This window comes from Bos grunniens, chromosome 25, assembly GCF_055505025.1.
Source record: "Bos grunniens cultivar Pamir isolate PY7600 chromosome 25, Bosgru_T2T1.0, whole genome shotgun sequence".
Classification (NCBI taxonomy): Eukaryota; Metazoa; Chordata; class Mammalia; order Artiodactyla; family Bovidae; genus Bos; species Bos grunniens.
This window is the reverse complement of record NC_141189.1, coordinates 1,351,512-1,357,487: the sequence shown is the minus strand read 5'-3', so window position 1 is coordinate 1,357,487 and position 5,976 is coordinate 1,351,512.

The following is a 5,976-nucleotide window of genomic DNA, read 5'->3' as shown; positions in this document are numbered from 1 at the left end:
GAGCAGGCAACTTGGGCAAACCCCACAAGGAAGCTAAACCCGGCTGGGGAGCTGGGAGGTTCCAAGGCGGTGTCGGGACGGCGAGACGGGAGCGTGGGCTTGGGGCTGCCGTGGGTGTCGCAGGACCCCCGTCCAGCCCACCAGTCGGAGGACAGGCGAGAAGGAGGGGCTGGCCTGAGGGTCTCCGTCCGCTGACCAGGGTGAGTGCAGGCCTGGAGGAGCTCCTCCCATCCTGTGATGCTGGCCCTGACACCAGTGACCCCAGCCCTGCCAGCCCCGTGCCCTTGACCCTGACCTCTTCTCCCCACCGTAGCTGAGCAGCCCCTCAGGTGCGCCTGGGGCTTCCCAGACACGGTGGAGGTGCTCAGCCTCGACCGTTAGGGGAGCCTGGAACCCGGTGAAGCGCTGGTCAGGGGGTCGGGCTGGACCTGGGGTCCCTGCTGCTTAGTCCGCTTGCCCTGGTTCTCCAGCGGGGTTCCCTGGGGCCCCAGGGTTCCGCAGGTGGAAGGGTCCGGCCCCCCACACCCCGGGGCACCCGGCTCCTCCCCGCCCTGCTCTCTGTGGCTGACACTTGCTTCCCGCCGCCTCGCAGGCTCTCGAAGGCGTGGGAGCAGCGTGTCGCGAGTGGGTTGGCGTTCCCACCAGAGCTGGGCCCTGGGCTCAGTCTTGTCCCTAGAGGCATTGAGCCTGGTCCTGGGTGCAGGCCCCAGAGTGTGCCAGCCCTCACGGGGCGGGAGGGGGCGCCGGCTGACACGGGACTAACCCTGGAATCCGTTTGCGGGGCATGCCCGCGGCCTGGTGGGAAGCGTGCCCTCAGAGAGGCTCTCCTGTGGGGGGCTGCCCCCCAGGCCTGCTTCCTCAGCCGCACGGCCCCACACCCGGGCTGTGCCGGCGGAGAAACTGAGGCCTGGGGCCCCTCCGGGCGGGCAGCCTTCCTGCTCCCGCCCCTCCCCTGGCGGGTCAGCTTCCTCAGGAGCTCTATTTTCAGACCATTGTCGGAAGGCGCTTCCCACCTCCGGCCAGAGGCGGCCTCCCTGGGGCTTCCGCTCCACCTCCCCAGCCCCCCCGGCCCCCGGAGAGGCTTCAGGCGGGGTGGGGGGGCGGAGGCGCCCAGGGCACCCACTCCCCAGCTGGCCTCACCACAGCCACACCCCGCGGCAGGCCCCTGCGCCCCCCGACAGCCTGGCGTTGGCGGAGGGAATTCCCGAGAGTCCCCACGGCCGCTGACTCACGGCTGACCCGGTCTCCAGCGCGGACGAGGTGGCTTCTGGATTTAGGAGCTGATGGGTCCTCAGCCTGTGGTGGTTGCTGGAGGGCACCCATCTCCCAGCCCTCCCACTGTGAGTGCTGGGCCGGGCCAGGCCTGGCTGGGCTGGGGACCCCTGCCCCAGGCAAGGAGACCTCAGCCGGGGACACCCCGCCCCCCAGGGCTGGAGACCAGCTCAGGGGGTGCCCAGGGCCCCAGACTGGAGCAGCTGCTTCCTGCATGGAGGCCGTTAGACCACACACAGCTGCAGTCCTGCCCCCTCCCCAACCCCCACCCGGGGGGCCGGGGTAGGTGCCTCTCACCTCTGACCCCCATCTATGGGCCCCCTCAGCTCCTGAGACCTGCAGGTGCCAGGGAGGGGCTGCCCTCCTGTCTCCTGCAGAGCCGTGGGGGCTTGGTGGAGGTGTGTGCCCACCACGCGCCCACTAGGTGAGGAGTCTTGGGGGCGAGGGTTCTCACTGTGGCTCCGGGGTCACCACCCAGATGACCTGGGGCAGTGGGGGTCAGAGGCCTGGGCTTGTCCAGCCGACGCGTCTGTCCAGGCTGAACCCCGCACCGGCCCATCATGGCTTCTCAGGTCGCGACCTCGCTCTGCCCGCCTGGTCCACTCACCCCACCCACGTTCATCTGGCAGGGGACACGCCGGCGAGGTGCTGCTGGGGGGGAGGCAGGAGGACGCAGGCCTTAAAGAAGGAGGTAAACGATAGGATTTCGGGGTGGCAGGGGCTCCAAAGGGAGCTGTTGGGGGCCCGGGCCATGGTCCTGGGGTGAGAACAGCGGCGCCTGGGGTTTCTGACGCAGGAAGAGCCTGGGCAGGCAGAGGCCCTGAGACAGGAGCCTGGCGCGCGCAGAGATGAGAAGGCTGGGGTGCCGGACGGGGTCGGGGCGCACGGCAAACCAGGCGAGGGTCCTCGGAATGCAGCTGCCATGGGCGGGAGGGCGGCCCCAGAACACATGCCCACACCAGACCCTCAGAGTGGACCTTGTCGGGAAACAGGGTCTTTGTGGCCTAATTCAGGGAAAGCCCTCAAGCTGGGGTTGTCTGGGTTGGGGGGGCCCTAAATCCATTGAGAAAAGGGGACCAGAGAGGGGCGGCCTGGGGATCAGGCAGAGACGGAGAGTGCGGCCGGAGCCCAGGAGCTGGTGCTCTGTGAGCTGGAAGGGGCAGAGGGCCCCTCCTTGGACGCCCAACCTCAACACCCAGCCTGCAGGGCACGCCTGTGCTCCAGCTGCCCGGCAGAGGGGCTTCCCTGGGAAGCTAATGAACGCAGTGGGGTCTCAGGCAGGCCTGGAGATCCCTGCATTCTCGGGTAACCTGTGGAAAGCAGGTTCCTGGGCCCCCAGTTCTGGGGGCAGCCCGGGTGGCCCCTCGCTGTCCCTGCAGCCCCTTCCTCCCTCCTGGACCGGGCGCGGCAGAGCTCCAGGTGGCCAGCTGGTGCTGTGGGGGACGGGCCTCCAGCGCTGCTGCCCCAGTATCCCAACAGGAAAGATCTGTCCATCACCCCTTGACCTCTGACCTCTGTGACCCCGACCTCAGCATCTGGGGCTTGTCCAGAAAGTTCAGACAGGCAGGCAGGCAGGCTCCATTCCACAAGGGCTGGGCGCTGTCCCTGGGGCACTGCCCGTGAGCACAGACGCCAGGTGTGCGAGCTGCCAGGGTGGAGGCACAAGCAGGGTGATGGCCACCGCCTGCCCCGGCGGGGGCAGCCCTGGAGGACTTCATGGAAGAAGGGACCATGCTGGGAGGCTGGATTTTGAAGGAAGAAGAGGCTGTCCAGTGAGACAGAGGCTGAAGTCCCAGGGAGAGGCCAGGGTGGTGACTGCCAGCCTGGACCGTGCCTGCCCCTCCTGCGACACAGAGGGAGGCTGGGGCCTGAGCAGGCCCCGCAGGAGGAGCCGGGACAGCCCCGTGGGGCAGGCGCGCTGCCCTTCATTCCTGGAAACCTTCGCTGGGCCATTCACATCAGTGAAAATGAAGCACCCAGAGAGGACGGCTTGTCCGGCTGTCCCCACCCAGCCCAGGCCTGCTTGTAACCATGGGGAGCACTGGGTGTGCCTCTCCCAGACCGTTTCCACCGTTAGATAGATGCGGTCACTTCCGACAGCCTGACACCCGGACGGCTTCTTTCCCTTCGCCACCGATCGGGCTGTTCCATCACAGGAGGTCCACTTGGTCCTTCCGCAGCAGCTTCTGACGAGTGCGTCTTCTGGGCGCCCTGTGCCTGGGTCCAGGCAGCCAGACCCCAGGCCTCCAAGAGGCTCAACTTGGTGCTGGAATTCCTGCACATTTGGGGTCAGATCCTAGGCGTGCTGGCTGGGTCAGAGGTCGGGCACAGCTTACAGAATCAGGCTGTCGCTAGACATCTCCCCAGGATGGTCATGCGCTCACGTGGTGTGGGGCCGGCTGGCGGCCCCAGGGGAAGGCCAGCATTGGCAGAGCCTCTGCCGGAACCTGGCCTTGGCGTGACGGCTCCCTGGGCTGTCTTCCTGGAGCCCCGCTGTCTGCAGCAGTCCCAGGTTTGAGAAGGGGGCCTCTCCGGCGCAGCCAGGGGCAGCCTTGACAGGGAGCGCTGGGTGGGCCCCCGGGAGTCTGATGCAGAGGGGTTTCCTTTTTTTGTTTCAATTTTTAAAATTTATTCTTAATAGAAGGATAATTATACTACTGTATCGGTATCTGCCGTACACTGACACGGGTCAGCAATAGGTGTACGCATGTCCCCTCCTCTTGAGCTCCCCCCCCAACATCCGACCCCATCAGAGGGGGAGTATTTTGACCTGTCCGCCCAAAGTCACCCCTGGCTGTCTACCTACCCCAGCGCCCCTCCAGCCCGCCCTCCCTGCCTGTCTTCCTTCTCGGGAGGTGGGCACCTCTCTCCTCACTGAGCGTCCCTCCCTTGCTCCACCCTTCATTCTTCACCATCCGTTACTCCTCCGGGCAGACGAGCTCCAAGGAGGCAAAACAGAGAGTCCAGCCCTCCCTGCAGCCTCTGCTGAGCCTTTGGCCCTCCAGCCCCCGCTCCCTGTACCTGCTGGCTCCCTGGCACCTTCCGGGGCTTGCCTGGCACCGTCCAGGGGGGCTCAAGGTCAGCCTCTCTGGTGTTGAGGGTCCCTGGAGAGCGGTCCTTCCTGCAGATGCCCCTGGGAGCCTTTGGACTCTTGGCTTAGAACCTCAACACCCCAAATGCAACTGATGTTGTCACAGCAGAGAGAAAAGTGATCACAGCCCACCTTACCCCAGGTGGGCAGCAGACCCGCCGGGGGAGCGGAGGTGGGGCTGGTGGGGTCAGGGAAGGCACCTCTCTGGCTGGGTCTGGGCTGTGAGAACCACACAGCATCTTTGCTCAGGGGGTTCCCTGGTGGTGCGGTGGATAAGAATCCGCGTGCCAATGCAGGAGACATGGGCTCGGTCCCTGGCCCAGGAAGACCCCACAGCCCGTGGAGCAACTAAGCATCTGCACCACAATTTCTGAAGCCCCTGCACTCAGGAGCCCATGCTCTGGGACAAAAGAAGCCACTAAAGTGAGCCGCTCACACCCCAAAACCGTAGGGAGCCCCCACTCACCGCAGCTGGAGGGAAGCCCACACTGCAAGGAAGATCCAGCACAGACACAAACAAACAAACAAACTTAATTTTAAAAAACAAACAAGAAACCACCTCTGCATAAACACTCTCACAGAGACGTGGCCGAGACCAGCAGGGCTTCTAGCTGACAAACGTCCCGGGACGCCGCCTCCGTGTGCGCTCAGTCCGGCAACGCGGGGGCTGCCGAGAGGACAGACTGTGCAGCCAGCGCCCGCCCCCCGGACCCCTTCCCCGGCAGGGGTCTCTCCAGGCCCGCAGCCCTTTCTCCGAACACCATCCTCAGGAGGAAGGCCGGTCCGGGGCTCTGACAGCCGCCGGCAGCTGGTCCGGTGCGTCTACACTGGCCACCGTCCGCAGGTTTTCACCTGAGCCCACCCTCTCTGCGCCTTTCAAAGCTCAGCGCTGCCCCCACTGCAGCATTACTGAATAAAATCCGTTTCTCAGCTCCGGGCCCTGTCCGGCTTCCTTCGGCAGCGATGCCGCCTTTCCGACGCGCTCGGTCGGTAAGTGGCGCCCGCGTCCTTCCCACGGTCGCCTCGTCCTTCGCGCGGGGACCCTCCGCTCTGCCTTCAAGGGGGCCGCCCGCTGCAAGTGGCCGGGTGGGGCCTGGCTGTCCACCCGATCCTCGTTCCTGGTTGGGAGGTGGGGACGGCGTGGAGACCCCCAGGAAGAGGAGGACGTGAGGGTCTGGCGTGGAGCCGCACTCGGCGCGTGGTTGGCGACCACGTCCTCAGCACCGAGCGGGCCCCGCTGCGCAGGCCGGCGCCCCGAGGCCGCGGGAGTCCCGAGGCCGCACCCCGGGGCCCTGCCCGGTGCCGGCTTGGCTGCTGGGCTCCCTCCTAGACGCCCTCCCCACCAGGGAACCCCGCAACCTGCCCTTCGGCCCACAGGTGGGAGAGCACTCTGAAGGCCCAGCACGTACGGGGAGCAGCCGAGGCCACCCTTCCGAGCTCGTGTTCTTGGGCTCGACACTCACTAAGGGCAGCCGCACCTGCGGGAGCGGGTGACAAAACCCGCCTCACCGAGGAGGCTGCACCGGCCTCCCGCCGCCAGAGGGCGCTGCAGGCACCGCGGACCAGCTCGCCTTCCCACCCTCACCCCACCCCCCCTCGCTGTTTTGCTTCCG